The sequence below is a fragment of the Bombus flavifrons genome, chromosome 5 (assembly GCF_040668555.2).
Source record: "Bombus flavifrons isolate JBK064 chromosome 5, iyBomFlav1_principal, whole genome shotgun sequence".
Taxonomy (NCBI): domain Eukaryota; kingdom Metazoa; phylum Arthropoda; class Insecta; order Hymenoptera; family Apidae; genus Bombus; species Bombus flavifrons.
Genome location: NC_138446.1, coordinates 8,432,315 through 8,453,270, shown reverse-complemented (window position 1 = coordinate 8,453,270; position 20,956 = coordinate 8,432,315). Strand labels below are relative to the sequence as shown.

General features: G+C 34.7%; 1 protein-coding gene and 1 long non-coding RNA gene across 6 annotated transcripts in view; one reads left to right on the top strand and one right to left on the bottom strand.

The window, feature by feature from the left end:
- LOC138179749 (monocarboxylate transporter 10) overlaps window positions 1–20,956 on the bottom strand; it is a 327,517-nt gene that overhangs the window by 286,452 nt on the left and 20,109 nt on the right. The window lies entirely within an intron of this gene.
- LOC138179758 (uncharacterized) overlaps window positions 1–20,956 on the top strand; it is a 48,772-nt gene that overhangs the window by 22,946 nt on the left and 4,870 nt on the right. The window contains exons 3-6 of one of the 2 annotated variants that reach the window (XR_011173113.1): window positions 14,861–15,068; window positions 18,534–18,771; window positions 20,096–20,471; window positions 20,555–20,869. This is a non-coding gene — a long non-coding RNA (uncharacterized LOC138179758). The remainder of the gene's footprint in view (window positions 1–14,860; window positions 15,069–18,533; window positions 18,772–20,095; window positions 20,472–20,554; window positions 20,870–20,956) is intronic. The other variant, XR_011173114.1, reaches the window with a different exon arrangement.

Genomic DNA, 20,956 nt, shown 5'->3' with positions numbered 1-20,956 from the left:
AATCGTAACGCTTTGGTATGCAAAGCTCGTTTGCATTTTTAAACAAACCTTCCAGGCGTATTTCGCGTGCTTCTGTAACGCTAGTCCGCAAATTGGACAACAGTTTCTGAAATATTAATATTCGTTCCATTTGCCGTGAGAAACACGCGAATTGGGTGCTGCAGAGTTTGATAATGCCACGAATTCTACATTTCGTGTATTTGTTTTGGATGATGAGATTATATGATGAAAACTTTGAAGATGTATGTATATATACAGGGTGGTTGGTAACTGGTGGTACAAGCGTAAAGGGGGTGATTCTGCGCAAAAAAAGAAGTCGAAAATATAGAATAAAAATTTTTCGTTTGAGGATTTGTTTTCGAGAAAATCGACTTTGAATTTTTGCTCGGTACGTGTGCACTTTATCACGTCTCGTTATAACGGATCTCACTGTAAATCGTTGTCTCGATGGAAAAATAAAAAAAAAACAAATTTTTATTCTATATTTTCGACTTCTTTTTTCGCGTAGAATCACCCCCTTTCCGCTTGTACCACCAGTTACCAACCACCCTGTATATATAAATCTGTTGTATGATCATAATGATGTTGAAACTATGATAAGTCATTTCTCGTCTTTTATAGAAGAGCAATGTTAAAATTCAATATATCGTCAACCAATTGCATATTAAAGCTGTCTTTCCGCTTGATTTTGAGAAATAAATATGCACGTGTTTATGTCATTCTCTTGAACATTTAAAATATATATGAACAGATTAAAATACATAGACTAGTTTAACCGAGATAAAATGACATAATGATATTCGTTTCGAAAGTCTTACATCTTCGAAAGTGTCAAATTATATCCTTTTCCAACTACTTTGTATTCAAATATTTCGTGTTAGCTATCAAGTGACATATGAGTCAGGAAATCGATAAAATCGGATTTGTCATATCTTTCCGTGCTACCTTTGCATAGAACGACAGCTTCGAAGCTCTCCTTGATCGACATCTGTTTTAAGAAATCAAGATTTTTCGTAGAAACTAAGTACCATACGCATTAAGCAAAATTTTATTTTATTCTGTCAAGAATAACAATACGTGTATAGGTAACATCGGATAGGATAAAATATTAAAAAGTAAATTTTAATATCTTATAAATTATATAGAAATGTAATATCTAATAAAATTGTCCGCTAAAAATGCAAGAACGATACGATACGAACTTGTATGTAAATGTTGTGTATAGAGTCACAATTCGACAGAATAAAAATAAGTATTTTGGTGAAGCGTATGTTACAAGATTACAGAATGAAAGAAAGACGAAGAATTTACGATCCAGAAATGAGACAGAAAAATTACAGAATAGAAAAACGTAATAATCTAATCTAAATTAAGTCTCATCCAACAATTAGATTTTCATCTGAGATTGTTTGATACGCAACAAGAGGACAGAAGCCTAATCTGGATATAATTTCCAGACAGTAGAATAGTATTATAGGACAGAATGAACTGAAGGTTCAGGATGATCTTCTGAACTAAATCCACAATACGACAATTAGGATCGTTCATATTTGATAGACTATCTTCTAATCGTCTACCTGAACTAGTCCAAATGGAAGCTGACTGGTATCGAAATTCTTCCATCTAGAACTCATCATCTCTAACAGACTGCGCAAGATGAATTTCTCACCGCGAACCATTTGAAATTCCTGATGCGCTGCGTTCTTATCTATTCGACGAGCGAGTAGCGGTGAAACGTGTTCAACGAAAATGCCGCAACAATTCTTTCGTCGGGCAAATTCCAGTTCCTTCGATAATGGCGTCTAATTTTCCCTAAAACCTTCCATTTCACACCTTTGAATATTATTTATCGATTTCTGATTACGTATTCGACTCGCGAAAATTCTACCGTTTTCTGTTGCTTTAGTTATATAATATTTCACGGGGTGAATTTTACGATTTTGTCGACCTATTCGTGGAAATTATTGAAAGAAGATTTTCAGGGTAAGGAAGTTAAAAAAAAAAACTTTTTCTTCCACTATATTTGGTTACTTTAATTATCTATATTTAACCATCATAATTAACCTAAAACCACCACCACCACAGACATCTTCCATGTATATGAAATAGATACATTGGAGTGGAAATTATAAAAAGAAAAAATTAGAAAATTTTCTTCGACTACATTTGTTTATCTTAGAGGAGCACTCAAAGAATCAATTGTTTATTCGGTATAACATCCATATCGCGTAACTAACGTAAAATCACCACCACCACCTTCAATATACGTGAAATACAAATGTCGGAGTTCCAATTATGAAAAGGGTAAAGATCTTTTTCGACCGTATTTGGTTACTTTAGTGAGCACTCAAAAGATTGGCTACTTACTTTAGTATAACATCCACATCTCACAACTAACCTGAAATCACCACCTCCATTCACGAAATGGAACAAAACCTCAAACACCAGCAAAAAATATTCCCATCATGCAACTTTCAGTTTCCCCGTGTAGACTATATATCGTTTGTTTATACTATGGAACAAAAACCCTTGCAGCAATGATCTGTTTTTACGCCGTACATCTCCGGTGGCGATAAATTGCACGAATGCCCGAAGCCAGAAAATGTCCAAACGAGAAAGCTACCTCCCATCGAAAGATACCAAAATTTATCTGTATCGCGTAACGCATTCTCCTATGGTGACAAAAGGAACTACAGTATCCCGTGTTAGGGTATTATGAGAATAAAAGAACAGAGAAGGATGAAAAGAATAGAAAAGAACGGTACGGTGGAGACGAGAGTTTCATCGACCGACGCGTAGAAATAACGTTTCGCTTTTTATTCTATCACGTGTTTTGCTCGCGCGTAGCTTCGCTCGTATTCATTTATTGGAGTCAGGCCAAGCTATTACGTTATACACGGTGAATACGGTAAATTGCTGGTCCGGCTTTTCCCTTGCTCGCTTTTCCATCGGCCAAGTGGATTAGTCCGTTGGATCCTCTCCCTTGGATCCCATCCCTAACGTTGGATTTCTGCCTCTCGTTCGACGTTGCTTTCCAACCCTGTCGTCGCTTCGATGTTAATTAACAAAATACTCGCGAGTCGAGTGTTTCCTTTTCCGGGACCACTCCACCGGTTCTTCGCGACTTGTTGAAGGTCCCTTTTCGTTGCCTTTTCCTCTAGGGAAGGAAGGGCGGAGATTCTCTTTTTCTTTTTCCTTTTCTTTTTGCTTTTTTTTTTTTTTTTTTGTTTTCTTGGTTCTGCCACGATCCTCAGGAAATTGAAGAACAGTCGATTGTAATATAGTTTAGAATTGGCTTCTTCGATAGAAGCTTTTGATGCCTTCACAATGGTAAATATTGGAATATTTTTAGGATTGTCTCTGGGGATTCTGTCGGTAGGTTTCCCAATAAACGGAGAGTTTTGATAATTTGTGGTTTGCGTGAATTTGATTACGAAATGCATGTGTAATTAATACATTGCTGTACAAGATATTTGATAACATATATGCGGTACTTTGGGGCAAAATAGTAGTCTAATTGTCGATGTCGCTTAAAACGAAACAGTCGTTTGAGTTTTTAATCAAACGTAGAAGAAGAAAATGAGTAGCATGAGATTATACGCATTACTTGTTTTTGTTGCAAATATTTTCGCAAAGATTATGTCTATTTGTAATGAAAGGAGAAGTAAAGGAGAAGTATTGTATGTATAATTAACAGGAAATCAGATAGATCATTGTTCTCGTTGAAAGTTAATGGTATTCACGAAGAAACAATTCAATGATACAACACGAAAATTATAAATGATGCAAAGCAGAGGTGTGAAAGAAAAACTTCAAACGAAATAGTCATTTATTACTTCTTCTTTTTTATAATTTTCTATTTATAAAGATACATAGGCGTACAAAGGATTTAAAAGAGATTAGCTTCTAAGTTTACTATACTAGTTTACAGTACACTTTGTTATTACTCTGTGCCAAGTTTAACTTGCACAAAATCTGACAGTAAATCAAATTCTGTAGCTAACTATCCATTGAGTCAAGTTTGTAGAGAGGCAATCTGCTCTAAGTCCAGCCAACCTTCCAAAAGGTAGATATACGTAGTACGTTAGAATAGATATATTAGAATAGAATAGAAAAAGTATAGAAACGTATGTATGTATGTATATCATTAGTTCATAAGATGCAATGCGATTGCAAAAAAGAAGATATTTTTTAAAAAATTCAGCAATCAATTTCATCTGGTTATTTGTGCTAAATAATGGTAAAATTATTTAATGATGTTAAAAACAAAGCAATTTTAAATCTCTTAATATATGTACATATTTCCATTTCGAAATGACCATTTTTTTTAACTTTAAACAAGTCACGACACAGTGCTAGTGACGTTTTAAAATTCCAAATTCATAACAAAAAAATTTCAAATTTCTAATTCATAATTAGACGGCGGATGCTTATGCAACTTTATATATTTATAAAAATAATTTAAAAAATGTAACTTGGAAAATTTTACCTACTAAGTACTATAACGAGCAGAGTACGTTTTGCATATCTCATATAAGTATTTTTATAAATATTATTACGTAATATTATGTGTATTTCGTACATTTTTGTACCTTGAAATTTTTCATAAATATATACACGTAATATAATATTCGTAAAAGCTGCCTACAAGAATACGAATATTTTCGTGAATCAATGTATTCGCTGCACATATTTTCTAGTTCGAAGCGCGAATCTCTCCATTATCGAAACCAACTTTCACCCTACACAGGTAATTACCGAGCACTCTAGCGTACACCAATCGAACGTTCCCCTTTACCAAACGGCGCTCTCAAACGTAAAAGGCCGAAACATCGTTGTTTTCCCCCTTGGACTACGGTCTCAAAGAAAGAGTCGATGCAACGCTCTCGATATATTGGGGTCAGGAACACGTGACGCGTGATGCATTGTTTAACACGTTCACTATCACGCTAATCATTTGTCTTTCACTAAATTTCTTAGAACGATTAAAATCATATTTTTGTATCAAAGGTTACAATCAAGATTAATATTCTTCCCTTCAATCAAACGTTATTGTTAGAAAGATATTGTTCATATATTTTGAATGCACGATAAACGGTTCATGTTCTCATAGAATGATCAACACGATGTATAAATCATCTCCTTTCGTAAGCAACAAATGCAGAGATAGTGCCGTGTGCGAATATTAACGCGAGTAATCGTATGTAAAATTCACGTGTCAGTCAAACGTATTAATTACGGTCGATTAACCATCGGGGACCCCCTCTTCGTTTCTTCTCTTCTAAAATCAGCATCCTTAATGAATCGATTTGAACGGGAAGGGAGATCATCAATCCGTCGAATTCAGTTGGCCAACTCCCTTGAAATCGTCGGATCGATGCAAGTTGCACGTTCCACCATAATTAACGCGATGCACCAACGAGAGCCCTGGAATACACCTAACTTCAGCCCTCGTGACTCCTTTATGAGCAAACACCGTGTGAGTTAGCGGGCCAATTATGGTGCACGAGCCACCTTCATCGTCGCGATATCGACATCGATGCTCGTGCATAGTACATGCGGATGCACGTTCCGGTTGAGGATGTTCACAAGGCGGAGGCAATTAGAGGAGTATGATGCTGATGGCTCCCAGGGTAATAACGTGTTTTGCTTCGGCGAGTGTCGCGCGTTTAATTTTACCGTGCACTTGGATTTCAGACGACTTGCGCGATCGCTTCGAGGGAAACGGAAAGTAGTTATTAGCGAGAGACATCTTTTGATTACAAATATCTGTGGCATCTTCGCATGATGGAGGATATAATGTAGCGTTTTAATGAAAAATTTCTTTTCACCCATTGGAGATTTTTTAATATCGCCGCTGTCACAGCGAATAAAATGGTTAACATGTCGTTGTTTTTCAGACAAGTTTTAGATTTTTTGGCTTCTGCATGGATATCTCGTAGATTTCTCACGAGTTTCATGGAGATTTTAGATTTTTCGTGTTCTCGTAGAAATTTTATAGATCCGTCGGAGTTTCATAGAAATTTTAGATTTTTCCGCTTTTCCATAGAAATTTCATACATTTCACCGGAGTTTTCTAGGGATTTTAGATTTTTTTAATTTTACGTCGAAATTTTCGTAGAGATTTCCGCAATTTTTATAGAAATTTTGTAGATTCCTGCGCGTTTCGTAGCGAGTTTAGAGATCCTTGGGACTCGAATGATTATTTGCAGAGTGTATGGCTGCAGGGTCGCTTTCTTCGTTGCATTATATATTTTTTCATGTGTCTCTTATTTTCATTCCTTTGATAGAAGCTTTATACTTTAGTGGTTAAATCTAGCGTTATGGGGTGAATGCAGTTGGGAAAGGTTCGAAGAGTTATAGTATAAAAGAAAATTTATATTATATAAAAGAATCATAAAGAATGTACATGTAAATTATAGACCATGAAATTAGAAATGATTCTAAGATAATAAATCTAACTGTGAGATTATGAAATAAAATGTAAATTCGATTATTAACTGTAATACAATGATAGTGATTAGCGATGATGGTTAGATCATTGTAACTAAAATAAGATTTTCATTTTCCATGTACTTGTCGTACTAAAAATATTCAATTGTTCTGCTATCTCTGTATCATTTTCACGTTAATAATTGAAAAATCAATTTTAGATAAAACTTGCTGTTTTTCATATTGTAATATTATTATATTCGTGCATTGCCGACAAATACAGAAAATATTTTGAACCATAAAATCTGAATAAATTTTTGAAACTCCAGAATCGAAACCCAACGGTCGATTGCAATCGGCGAGAAAAATAACCAAAACGTACATTTCCTATTTATACGACAGTTTTATGCCATTGGTTAGAGAATCATTGGCTAGAAACGATACAAAAACAAGAAACTTCCATATTACAAACGCAATAAATCACAAAAGGCGTGTTAGTATCCCAATATCGCGAGCCCGCCATCATCATCTCCACAAATTCTCGTTACTTTCAGCATTGCCGGTAAAAGTGGCTCGTGCAGCCCGATAATAAGCCAGCATCAAACATTAAGATCGATGCGCGATAAAATCAGCCTGTCAAACGCACACGACCCTCCCGATTCTTATTCGAAGGACCATTTTTATAGTAGTTTCCACGGTGTAATGAGATCGTAAAGTCGGTTGCATATAAAAATTTGCATGATCGAATATTCAAACAAAAAAATTGGCAAAAACTTACAGTGGCTACAAAATGTACTTGCACATAAGTGTCATTCATTTCTAATAGAACATCTTTTGTCAGTAGATTACGTATTTGTATGTATCCATAATAAATTTAAACGTGCAAAGTTTCACAGATGCATGAAGTATAATGAATACATAAAGTATTCAAAGAGGAATACTTGTAATTATCAGTTAAGGAAACAAATTTTTATGTAGCTTCTATTTCTTTAGTTCCTTAATATAGCAAATAAAAATATGAGATTGCATAAAAATCCTAAAAATCTACAGTTTATTTATCTTCTAGCTTCTACACTATATTTTCATAGGAAAAAGGAATCATAGGGAACTTTCATACGGAAGTTATTATACTTATATAATTAGATGTAATTAATTAGTATGTGTTAGGTTGTCCGAAAAGTGTCCTTCTTTCGCAAACGTGTTTTTTACAACAGTGTACCTTCATATAAACGTGAAACCAAGTGTGTGAAATGTCGCGGTGTTTATCTCAACAGAACAAAACGGATCGTACGTAATTCGACAAAATAATATAAAACAAAAAACGTTGTGCGTCTATTATTTCCTCATAAAACGAAAGAAACTTTTCGGACAAGCTAATAGACGCTATGATAAGACAACGGTGTGCAAATATTTTTTTAGCCACTATATATGAAACGAAATCTGAAAACTGAATTACATTCATACGTATATTCTGTTGCAAGTGAAATCGATCGCTATTGTACGCTATACTATTGTACGTATATCTGGGATCTTATGCAAATTCAAATGGCTGTTCATATAAAACTGAGGGAGGTTTCAATCGTTGTTCCACTGGCTGTAAAAACTGTCAGTTTTCGCCGACTTTTACAAAAACTTCATAGCACTAACAAAGAATTTTTTACCTCTGCGAAAGTATTGCATTATGAACATACAAGCTTCGCTTCCTTTTAGCTTTAATTGTAAAAGATGATCCTCTTTAATAACATTTCCTGTTCCATTCGTAAAGTAATTTTTGCAATGCGGAAATATTAAAAATATTTCTATGTTTGTATACACGCGCAAGCGGCGAACGTAGTTGAAACTGTGTGGGTTGATCCCTTTTTATCGCTAGAATTCTGTTTCTCAAATCTCTACGCTCTTCGTAATTGCACGAAGAATTCAACGAAATTCCTTGTATCCTGCACAAGAAGGCGCGAAACAAAGAATTCGTGAAGCATGCACCGTGTAATTACTATAGCGTAATTTTCACTTCGAGCCGTGGAAACTCAAGAGGAACAGCAGGCTTAAAAAAAGAAATCAGCGGTATCCACCTCCTTCTAGCGAGGGACACGGAACGTACGTGCTTTAAACAAAAATATAAAAATGCACTCTTTCCAAAAAACATTGAACCCTCTCTTAGAAATTGTATTCTCTGGCCGTTTCTCGCGTCGAATCATCGTGTGCCTTCGAAAAGGGTGTAAAAAAGAGAAGGAAGAGAAAAATCCTATTATCGAGCGTGCACATTGAAGGATGACGATACAAAAGGGAGCAGCCCGCATAGAAATGCCGCTCGCTTCGATTCTCAATAGTCTTCTTACCCGTGACAGATCACGGAGCCAGGCTTTTGTCGCTTGCGTATCGATGATGAAATATGAGCGCGTTGCGTTCGTTGGATACCCGCTCTTTTCCCTTCCTTTCCTTTTTTTTTTTTTTTTTTTTTTTTTTTAATTCCCTTCCATCTCGGCACTGTAGAAACACACGCGAATTTAGGCGCGTTACGACTTTCTGATTTTTCGTTGCAAGAAACCGACTGTCTGCGATCAGATTCCACCTGAGAGATAACACGGCGAATAAAGAATCGGTGATAAACAGTGAGACTGGTAAATTCGAACTTGTTGTTTTATTCGCAGATTTTCTTCCGGAAATTCTCTTAAGTATAAAAGAGTAGTAACTCTATCTATGACTTGTGTACACTTGGAACTTTTTTATAGATCCATTTCAGAACTATTTTATAGAGTTTCTATAGAGCAACAAGAGTGGTGGAAAATTATGTGTAAAGATGTGTATATTTCACTGTTTGTGAACAGAGAGATAGCGAAAGATCTATTCCACCAAGTTGAAGATAGAGAGCAGAAATTTCATTCGACGAATTTCATTTGCGCCCTTCAAACATTTTATGTAGACAGAGATAGCTGTTATTACGATAATGTTTATGACATTGCTATAATAAGAAGATAGGGTTGATAGAATCCTATCGTAGGATCTTTGACAGTGAAATAGAAGGACTTTACACTGGCGAATGCTTTAAAAAATACCAGACAGCAATAAAACATAAGACAGGATTTTCAGCATAGAAAGAGACCAAATATTATTGTGTTAAACATATACAGGGTGGTTGGTAACTGGTGGTACAAGCGGAAAGGGGGTGATTCTACGCGAGAAAAGAAGTCGAAAATATAGAATAAAAATTTATTTTTTTTTTTTTTTAATTTTTCCATCGAGACAACGATCTACAGTGAGATCAGTTATAACGAGACGTGATAAAGTGCACGCGTACCGAGCGAAAATTCAAAGTCGATTTTCTCAAAAACAAAGCCTCAAACGAAAAATTTTTATTCTATATTTTCGACTTCTTTTTTCGCGTAGAATCACCCTCTTTCCGCTTGTACCACCAGTTACCAACCACGCTGTATATTGGGTTGGCAACTAAATGATTGCGGATTTTGTCATTTGGTAATATTGACAAAATCCGCAATCACTTAGTTGCCAACCCAATATGAAGTTGAAACAAACGATAAAGTTAAGGAAATAATTGCATGTAGAATAGTTTGTATTACGTAAGTGGCGGCACTCGACCACGGAAATTTCCAGCGGCTTCGCGACACAAAGCGCTATACCTTCAAAGCGTAAGGCCGACAGGCCCAATGTACCATCGATATCCCTACGGTTCTTTCGCTGACTATTCGGTAGAATGCATACGCGGCAATTGTCGCGGATTTCTAATAAACGCGCGCGTAGTGGGGATATCGAGGAACAACAAAGGAAAGAAACTGTTTGGTTCTGAACCAAAAGATTCATTCTGCCCCGAGCTGCAAAGTGCGAAAGGTTAAGCGAAGCTAATACAATCAGGGAAACGGTTATTGACTCGTGATAGTCAGTGTTAATTGTTATTTGTTATTAATCGTTGTTAATCGTTAACTGCTGTTAATCGTTAATCGTGGTTAATCGTTATTTGTTGTTAATTGTTAAGAGTTTAATAAACGTTATTGTTGAAAATGAAGAGTATTTCAATCAAGAGTAAATCAAGAGTATTTTATTATAGTTTGTTATGAGTATGCTTTGGAAGAATTTCACGAAAGAGGCGGATAATTACATCAATTTTATCACAGTTACCTTGTTAGATAAATAAAAACGATGTTTGTAGATCGATGATGTAGCGTAATATCACGATATGTGCGATAATGGAACGCGATAAAAGGGTAAAATTTTACATCGCCAACTTTCCCATGCAGCAATTCGAGTTGAGTTTATTTGTGTACCGCACGCATCGCATATTTATAAAGCTACAGGAAGCAAGTTGGAATTTTGTTAAAGACATGCATACGCAATTCGTGAAAATTCCAGATTTTCGTTAAAATCTAAATGCAAAATCCTTAAAACACGAAATCGCCATTACTAATAAATTTACGAGTAACAGAATTCGAGAAACTGTATTTACGTAACTCAGATTCTTCATTCGGTAGAAAAATCAATAATAAGTTGAGCTAATTCTGTAAATTATTATCTTGATAATTAACAGTGAATATCAAATGAAAGATAAGATGATACCAGAACAAAATGTCTCACCGCGTCATTCAAATAGATCATTCGTTGCCAACGGACCAAGAATAAATCACACGTTCATAAATTTTATTTCGATGTTTACGTCGAAAAGTTTATGATACATTGCCAAGAAATATTCGTAGTAATATACTAAACGTAGACCTAACGAGCGTAGAGATCTTTGACGGAAGCCAGAGCTTCACCTGGAAAAAGTCAACGTACCGTGACTTACTCGGTCGTTCGACGATTTTTCCCTCGATTTTCACCGTTCGACCGCGTGCACGCGATTCGTGAGTCCTTCAAGCTCCGTTAGCAAGTTTTAACGAGCGTGAGAAACGCTAGCCTAAACGCGAGCCGTCGTCTGACGAACTTAAATCGCTTTATCTTACGGGAACAGCTTCTTCGCGTCGCTAAGCTTACGAATCTCTCCTTTGACCCTCGCTGAACAAGCTCTCGGGGACTTGCAGTCACTTTCGAGATACGCTATGGACATTCTTGGACGTTTTTGTGTGTGTAATTTCGGTTTGAACATTTTGTGCGCCGCTGATAAATCCGAGAACAGAAATATGACGACAGAGGGGATAATTAGCGAGAGAATATGATAATTAATAAATTAAACCTTGTTACTCTCTTCGATTCTTCTTCATGTTTGTGTCTCTTCACATATATATTTTTTGAAAAACTTTATTGATGAAAAGAATGCGATACAGAAAAAGTAGTAAAATTGTGTTGAATGCTAAGATTGGAATTAAAAATTGGATCGGATTTAATTGGATTTAAAAATTGTCTGTGATTTAAGAAGAAAAACGGTAGTTCAAGATGCATAGAATTCACGTAATGTGCAAAAATATATAAAATATTCTATAAATATCTGTTCTAATTCTATCTTTAGATTCGGATTCATAAAAATGCGAATTTGCAATAGAAATTTCCAATTCAAGGATTAAGGAAGGATTAATTTTATGGTTGGTCTTGTCCCGTAAATTTTCAATACATAAAATCAAAACCGTTGGATGCTGTTGGATCATGCTGTTCTTCGACTCAATTTCTTTCAACCAATATTATACAGCGATGTTGTAGATGAAGAAGAAATGATGATTTCACAATATTTACACGTGAAAGAATTAAAAACGATTGAACTGAAACTGACTTGCTTTTATTAACTTGCAATTTTAAGATTAGAAAAGTTTCTGTTTAACAGATGATAGAATAATTTGGTTCGAAATAATCCAACACGTTCTCGTGATATCGATACAAAGTAAGAAATTCAGCGACGCTGATATTTTGAAGATAATCGAATATTTTTAATGCTTTTTCTCAAAACATCCAGTTGAATACATTCGTAGCATAAATTGATTTTCCATAACGTACTCTGATATAAACAATCTCTACATAATTTTCATTAAATTTCGATTAATGTAGAATTAAGTTCAATTCCGTTATAAATTATCAACGTAAACGTGGTAAATCAGATTATTGTATTCGTAGACAATAACAAAATTAGAGATTCGGTATTGAATGTATCAGTATATCAGCAGCGTATAGGAAAGATAACGTTTTCCTGGTATTTCGAAACAACACGCCATTTTGGGAAATTCAGGTCACAGCTTTATGCAATTTTGCGTCTATTCAAATCGGAAATTTTACGTGGCAAGCTATTTCACTTGCTAAATAGTATACGTTTGTAAAGTATAATGCAGCAGAATATTTTCCCGATTCGCGTGCCATCGGGCGATGCTTTAAACCTACGAATTTAGCTTTTAAACAATCCTGATCTGTCTAGGATACTTCACGATTTCTCTAAATTTATTCTACAACCTGCATGAATAATATCTTAAAGTAAAAATTAAGCTCTCCTTCTTGAAGTTTCTTCGCATTTCTCACTGGCCAAATGTTAACTTTCGCCAGTTTGAACTTTGGTTAATTTGGTCCTTCGGAATTGTCTAGGGATTGAAAGGAAACATCAGCAAGAAACTTCGTCAGCTTCGTTACATTTGCCTAGAATCTCTATCCAATGAGAGGTCTTTAGGAAGAAATTGATTAAGCACACACAATCTTTGTAAAATCTCAATTAATTTCCATTATACAAACGCTATTCTACGATGTATATTTTACAATATCAATCTCTGTATATTTTATGCTTTTATTTGATGGCTGAAAGGAAATGTTTTAGTACGACTTGAGTTAAAGAACTAAAGCTATTTCTTCGATATATACCTGAAAATGCTATTTTTTCTGGATTTGTACTATTACTCGATCGGTTAATCCAATCATACGTAGTATGAATAGCATGTTCACGCCGATGTACATTTTCACGAATAAACTGGAATAGAATGAAACAAATTGAATATACTCACAGCTTTATTTTACTAAATACTATAAAGATAATTTCTGTATTATATGTATTCCGTTCGTCTGTGCAGCTTTCAATTTTTCATAAATGGATGAAAAACCAAGCTGTAAAATATGGATATGGAATATTTCAACTTTTGAAAATAGCTGTCTAAATATATAAATTCATATAATAGAAATTCTTAACATCGATAAAAATCGAGTGTTTCTTAATTTTTGCTATGGACGTTGACTTTGATGTACCACACGGTGATAAAAGCGTCGGACATAATACTAATTATTTTGAAGAGAAACAAAACGATACGTAAAAACAAGTAACGATTTGTACCTCGTTTTGCCCGGTTAACAGGTTGAAGAATCGTCCATTGTTTCATAGGATACGTAGCCTAAGCTCGTCTCCAACGAGAACATCGACGATTGAATCGGGTCAGTGCAATACTTTTGTCCCGCGTGGCTTCGTCGAGGAACGTTTCGTCTATTTCCCTTTTTTTCTCTCTCCCTCCTTTTTTTCATTTTCGCCGAAACAACTCGCTCTCCCCATAGGCTCTTCCGATTCCACGTTTCCTCTTCCTCTTATTCTTCTTTTTCTTTTTCCCTACTCTTCTTTTCTTCTTTCTTCTTCTTTTTTTTTCTTTTTTTTAGATTTTGGAAAAGTAACTGAAATTGATTCCAAAGCAAGAAATCAGCAGAAATGTTGCTACGATATAATACAACGCTTGAAAACAACTGATTTCACGGTGATCGTTCGAAATTGTGGAAAGTTTCGATCGTTAATTAGGTTGAGTTTTAACGGGTCCCACGAACGAGACAAGTTTTAATTGTGAAACAACGTTTGGCGCGGAAACGTGCATTTTCTAGGATGATATCGAATTTTCTAGCTGTTGGATTTCTGAGGAGAAACTCGTTTGTTCTCTGTATGATAAATTTAAAAAATATATACCACACTCGCTCACATATTTTCAATGTAATTTAATTACAATCGAATCAATTTCGCCCAATTAAAATTAGCTATGTCTAACTGTTATGAATGAAGTGATAATTTTCTTAAATATCGATTGGATAATTTATTCGTCTTCTTAGATTATCTATATATATCAGTTCACGGAAGTGTTCGGATAGAAAAGTTGAGGCATACGATTTTTTTCATCTGAACCCGATTGACAGAATCGACGAATTCAATGAAATCTACAGAGATTTAAATATGACTCGTGGAATCATTTGCAGGATACTAGAGGATTGTAGGGAACTAGAGAATAATAAGCATAGTAAAAAATCCAATAGTACGAATGCGAAAAAATTCGGTGCAAGCACAGTGAATGAGAAAAAAACAGATATAAACGAGAGAAGAGATCAACTTTATCATTTACTGGAATGCATATTATAACATAGAAAATATGAATTCTTCACGGCTTACGCTTTAAGCCGTAAAGAGAATCATAATGTTTTCATAAATATTAATTGATATTTATAAAGATAAGTCTATTTTAAGTCTAATGATTTTTCAGGTTTATTTCAGTTTCTATAAGAGTTGCAATATTTACAAACAGAAGTGCAGAAGTCTGTATAAAACTGGTTTTCTTCTTACGATCAAAAACCGACGTTGCTGTTTCATCGATTTAGTATGACACAATAGAAACAAAAGAGAATGGTCCGTTTGAGGTTGAGAAAGTGGAGGTAAAATTCGCGAATATCGATTTACTTTGGCGACTAACCGAAGGAGAAGCGTAAGTCGTTAAATTAATTCCGTCTAATTTCGTTAGCCCCGTTCCGTCGGTTTAACGGATTAATTCCTTGAGCTGCTTTAAAACGAATACCTTTAGGCGCCTGTAATTTGCGAATTAGAATTTGCCTTTGATCGCATGCCGCCAGGCGAATTGCCTCTATTACAATGAAAAGCCACCAAAGGATCGGTTGCACCGGAACTAGGAATTTCTCACTATTATGCGGCATATGTTTCTCATATTGTTTACCTAACTTTGTAAATATATGTTCCACTGGAACAAATTGTCGGATTTCAGGAAATTTGTCCATTTCATCTTCCTCTTCGGACGCGAATAAAATAATTACCGTTCTTTAACGCTACAAAATCATTTTCTATTCACAATCTCTTCAGAATTTTATTATTCACCAAATATGAAAATTAGAAAAACTACCCTTCTTTAACTTAATACTAAGAGAAATTCCACAAAATTTGTACAAAATATATCACATACATATTCAACAGGATATACGTAAATATATATATTTCTCAATAAAAAATTGTCCACAATCTCTTCTTTCAATCAAACGTAGAAATTGAGGAAAGTGGTCTTCTTTAGCTTAACTAAGAAACAAAATTTCCAACCAATATTTCTATAATTTTCTCAAGGAAACATAAAATATTTAACGGTGTAAATATATATATATACACTCTTCGTCAAAAAGTTAACCCAGGTGTGTTATCTTTAATTTCTCTATGACGCATGTAAAGTTTTTCGTCTGTAACGTATAATATCAAATCATTATGAGCTCAGCGTATGCGGTTCGTTGAAAATAATGAAAAATATTATGAGGTTTAGTGTGTAACAAAGAAAAACTATTCCATACTAAGGTCGAAATGATAACACACTCTGTTAATATGTTTATAAATTGCTCAGTAGTTCATGATCTATCAACAAGTAAAGATTACAGTACAATATTATATAAATTTGTAAGTATGGGACGCGGAAAAAATTAAACGAGTCTGAGAGAAAGCAAATTCTTGAACTAAAACAGCAACAGTTATCAGTAGCAAAAATATCGAAAGTAATAAGATGAAGTCGTAGAGTAATACACAATTTCTTAAAAAATGTTGAAGATTATGGCGAAAAGAAACGTACTGCTTGACCGTCATCGTTATCCGATCGTGATAAGCGAGCAATTTTGCGTGTACCTTCCAACTCGCAGTTAACAATGAAGCAAATAATTGAAAAATCTAGTGCTAGTGCCAGTGTTTCAAGTGTTCGTCGAGTTCTACTATCCTGCAAAAATATCAAGAAGCTAGAATTGAAAAAGGAACCTTCGTTAACAACAAAACACAAAGCAGAACGTTTACGCTTTGCAAAAGAAAGAATGCATTCGAAAAAGAAATGGAGAAGGGTACTATTTTCAGACGAAAAAGATTCAGTTGCATGGTCCTGATGGGTTCCAATATTATTTTCATGACATAAGAAAAGAGACAATATCAGCAATTCGACGACAAGTGAGAGGAGGCAGTGTGATGGTTTGGGCCGGCATCGGTTATTTCGGCAAGACGAGTATCAAGTTCATCAATGGGAGAATGAATAGTGTCCGATACATAAATTTAATCAAGGAACAAGTAAATAATCATGCAGAACGCATTTCTGGAACTGATCAAATCTTTCAACAAGATAATGCATCTGTAGTCTGCACACTCTCCGGACCTTAATATTATTGAAAATTGCTGGGTAGAATTTCTTCACGGGGTATAGGCGAATGGAAAGCAGTATCAACACGTACAAGAATTAAAAAATGCAATCGTACGCGAAAGGGATACGTTAAGTCAAAATTATATCCAGAAACTATATAAATCGATAGCAAATCGTACAATAGAAGTAATAGAAAATAAAAAGGGGGATATACCCGTTATTAAATAAGTATATATGTTTGATAAGTAGTTATTGTCAGTTACAATTTGTGTTGATTATTATTTTCTTTTTGTACATGTGTTATCATTTCGTTCTTAAAATAAAACAATTTCTTTTATTACACACTAAACCTCATAAGATTCTTAATTATTTTCAACGAACCGCATATCCTGAGCTCATAGTGTTTTGATATTATACGTTACGGGCGAAAAACTTTGCAAAACTTTGAGAAATTAAAGATAACACACCTGGGTTATCTTTTTGACGAGGAGTGTATATTTCGACAAAAGTAAAAAATAAAATAAGAAACTATCCCGTTTTCATCCCTTCAACTTTCATCTCTATATTTAACGATTCACTCTTCGTATCGGAATATTTCTCAAATCTTATGCAGGTTTCAAGCGCACGCTTCTTTCACTCGACTCATTCTGAAGTACAAAGCGAAAGAAAATAGTTGTTCGGAGGCTATCAAGAGTGTAAAGAACACACGTTGTTCGCGTATAACGATTCTCGTATAGGGTAAACACGCGAAGCAAAGCCACACGGGGGATGCTGGCTAGCCTTCGTGACTTTTAAACAGCCGACAAGCCCTCAAGACGTCGCTTGTTGCCGCCGTTAAAGGTCGTCGAGCCAAGAAAATAGCCGCGATGTGACACGTTTCCTCGTCTTCTTTCCGCGCACGTGCTCGCGCGAACTTGTGTACAACGTAGTTAATTTTTTAACAACACCACCGTCGTGACGTGTTTTGAATAAGAAATCATTTTTTCCACGAGTTGATAGAGTATTCTACAGGATTTCTTTATATTTTTTACGTTTACTCTGACTTATTTTAGACAAGAAACAACCTTATGAGAGAATTAAGGGAGTGGAAGATTTTGTTTATAACTTTTTTCAAATGCTCGTGTGTTTTAAGTAAGAAATAAGTTTCTGAGAGGGTTGAAGAGGCAACAAGTTTTCTGTGTAATTTTTTACCTTTATCCTGACGTGTCTTAGATAAGGGATACCCTTATGAAAGAATTGAAGATGAGGAGAATTTTCTTCGTAATTTTTTACATCTGTTCTGATGCGTTTTTTAAATAACTATTCTTAACACTAACCTTACCAGGCCCGGTCAAGTGACCGGCTTCGAAATTTTGATTAAAATTGTACACTCGTTGTTATTTCTTTTGTTCGTCTAACTTCATGTACATTCTTATATTATCCGATTAATCAATTTCTCAATTTTTCTTAATATGAAGATTTACATGAAGCTAGACGAACAAAATAAATAACAACGAATGTAGAATTTTTAATTAAATTTTGACAAGGCCTGGTAAAGTTAATGTTAAGAAAATAATATTTTTACAAGAGTTGAAGGGTTAATAAATCAATTAAAATCGGACAACATACGTACAATGCTTTTAAAATGGAAACCAGCTTCTTTTTACGAAGCTTGTACGAAGAAGATTTCGAAAGCGATGATACAATCAGAAGAAGCAGATATCATATGATCGATTAAATGTACCATTTAACACAGAATCATTACTTTTCTATTAATCCAATAAAATTCACGAAATTCTTCAGATTCCATTAACATTCTTGTTTCTTTATCTATCGCGAATCTATTAACCGTGAACAGTGGAATATTTCGAATATGATAAATGGTTAATTTAATAATAATACGTAACGGGAGATCGAGTGCATCCTTTGTGGATTGTCGAGCGTTGAAAAAGCGAATGCTTCGATCGATTCACAGGACGAACGACTCTCTTGGAAAAATTAGCTGTCCTCGATGAATAAAAGAAAACGCGGAATAATGAAGGTATTTGCAATTCACCTCGCCTAGTTTCTTAAAAGGGAGAGAGACTTAACCGTGAGATGAACGACGTTGCAAGTCAGTTTCCACGAGCAGGACTTCGCGTCTCACTGCTAGAGTAAATGAAACGTGGAATGGAAAAATGGAACAGCGAAATCATTTTTATTAGATGACTATTGCTTAGAAACCTAGTATTAATTGAACAATTTTGCAGATTTTCTGAATTTTTATCCGAAATCTATCGTATGCCGGTATTTTTATCTATGTGTTTTATTTAGAAATTGTATGTCAGGACTCTGAAACTTTTTAGTATTTTTAAAATATTACATATATATATAGGAATTTTTCATTCTTGTAATTGTATTTTTCATATTGAGAAATCTATGTAATATTAAGCTACAGTTTTATTGTAGCTCTTAGAATTAAAAATGTGGATTTTTCATTTATGAGGAATAAATTGGTAGATTATATAGTAGAGAAAATATTATTTCGTCTGTACATATTATCTTGCTTAAATTTTGCGAATAAAATAATTTCTGTGCTAAATTCTCATAGGTAAGTTCTCGTTCTACACTTGTTGCTAGCCCCCAAAGCAATTACCTTTCACTGCACGTCAAATCGAAAACAGAAGCCAAATACCATTTCGAAAAAATATCAAATAAACCAGTCGAATTCACCGATTGTTCGACATTCGTCACTTTTTATACAATATCAAAGATAAAAGCACCATTTTTCCACTCTATACTCTCTGTATCAATTTATCTTCCCTTTCATATTCGTCCGCTTCCAACCATTTTACGATTTTTACTATTTCGCTTATTTCTAATTTCTTTCATACTGCAAACTTTTATCTTCTCCTTCTTCTTTTCTCTGTCCTTTTACACTATGCTCGTTCTAAATCAGTCACCGGTTTAAAAATCATCAGTTCTTTGCAATCGAGAGTGATAGAATTAAATGAAGAGACAACATAAATATTTTTAGTAAGCTATGCTGATAGCTTTTATTTCCATATTACTATCGTTGTGTACAGCATACATGGACGCAACAAATATTTTTCAAAAAATGATCAGATCAATAATACGCGATGATACACTCAGTGTATTGTTATATCGGGTTGGCAACTAAGTGATTGCGGTTACTAAGTGATTCCGCAATCACTTATTTGCCAATCCGATACTTATGCAGTAACGAATAATTTTCATATTATGTGGAATAATTTTAACAACTTCAGATTGTGTTTGCAGGTTCTAAAACTTTGCACATACGTTCTTTACGTGGAATATTGTCAAAATATTTTTCGTAATTTCTGATTTCTATTTCTAACTTCCAGCTTTGCAAAATGCTATTCAACTACGGTGCAATACGGTTGTGCTATTGCGCGAAATGCATACAACGTTGAAGCGTTGATTAGCTTTGAATCTCGAATGTTGGCTTAGAATTTAGAAGGTGTTGTAATTGGAAAAGTTCGAAAGACTTGGTGATCCAGAGTGCAAGCGAAGTTCTAACAACAAGTAGGACGTTCTATTCGAAAGTTTACACAATCGTAGTGAGATTGATAGCGTAGAAACACAGAAATACACTCTCCTACGCTTCCAACATTTAATTACGGATTAGCCTTTCTTTGACGCAATATTGTCGCACGATAACGGATTTGAAAATCTTGCGAAGATCTGAGAAATTCGAAAATGGAATATCGTGCTACTAATGTGTAGAACGTGTTACAACATTCTTTTTCAGATGATTAATAATAATAAGATAAGATAAAATTTATGGACTAAGAAATTTTCAGCAATGTGAATGATTTACGTAACATTGTGAAAAAGAATACGTAAATGCAGTATAGTATTTAGCAAAGAATAAATGTTACGGTGCAATATATTTCAAGCTGTTGCAGCTTCCAGGGCAAAATATATAAAATTCGTGACAGTTAACTTGTTAGCGCACCGTTGGCTTTTAGTGGATTAATATTTATTTATCCATGAAAATAAAAATGGCAAAAAGAAAGACAAACATGAAAAGTGCTCGACGGGTAAAGTGCTAAAATCGACGCTCATAGACAACGCGTTTCAATCGCCATTTCAACAGAACGCAGACTCGTTCGTTGGTAAAACACGTGTCTCCTTTAACTTCCGTTTATTTTAGGTAACTTTCGGTCGGACGCAATTCATTTGTTCGCGTGGGATCCGGAAGA